Source organism: Myotis davidii, unplaced genomic scaffold (genome assembly GCF_000327345.1).
Source record: "Myotis davidii unplaced genomic scaffold, ASM32734v1 scaffold2001, whole genome shotgun sequence".
Lineage (NCBI taxonomy): Eukaryota > Metazoa > Chordata > Mammalia > Chiroptera > Vespertilionidae > Myotis > Myotis davidii.
The window spans coordinates 92,627-93,246 of NW_006291200.1; positions in this window are offsets into that span (position 1 = coordinate 92,627).

Below are 620 nucleotides of genomic sequence, written 5' to 3' on the forward strand. Positions count from 1 at the left end.
AGGAGGCCGAGGTGTGCGCTTGGAAGGATCGACCTGCATCCCGGGCTCGTGGGGCCGCCTAGCGTGTTTGTGGCGATGGGATCCCCGCGTGGTTCTCCCGGTGGCCCGTCCAGGTCCGGCGCCAGACCTCCACGTCCACCCTCCCTTGTCGCGCCGGGGCCCTTCCTTCGTGGGTCCACACCCACTCACTTGCGTGCGCGCCCCCTCCCGGGGATCACCGCTGACGCGCCCCAGAACCTGCCTTCTGCCGCATGGGTTTCGCCCCTGGGCCCCCCACCTCCGGACGGGGCGCGGTGTTGGGGGAGGAGTTCTTGGCCAGTGGTGCCCCCATGCCCTCTTGCAGACCAACGTGGAGAAGGGCGCTCTCCCTCCCGGGTTGGGCCCCCACCAGACGGGACGCCCATTCCTGGCGAATGGGACCCCTCTTCTTGCTCTGCCCCGGGCCCTCTCCTCTCTGTGGGATGGCGGTGTGTGGAGGGGAAGGGCTGCGGAACCGCCCCACCTGGGTTACAGGCCCCTGGTCTAAGGCAGCCGGCACTCTCCGCCCGCATCCTGGCTGCGCCTCCCGAGCCCCCCTCCCCGAAGCAGGTGGGGGCGTCCCGCCCTCGCGCCTCCCTGTT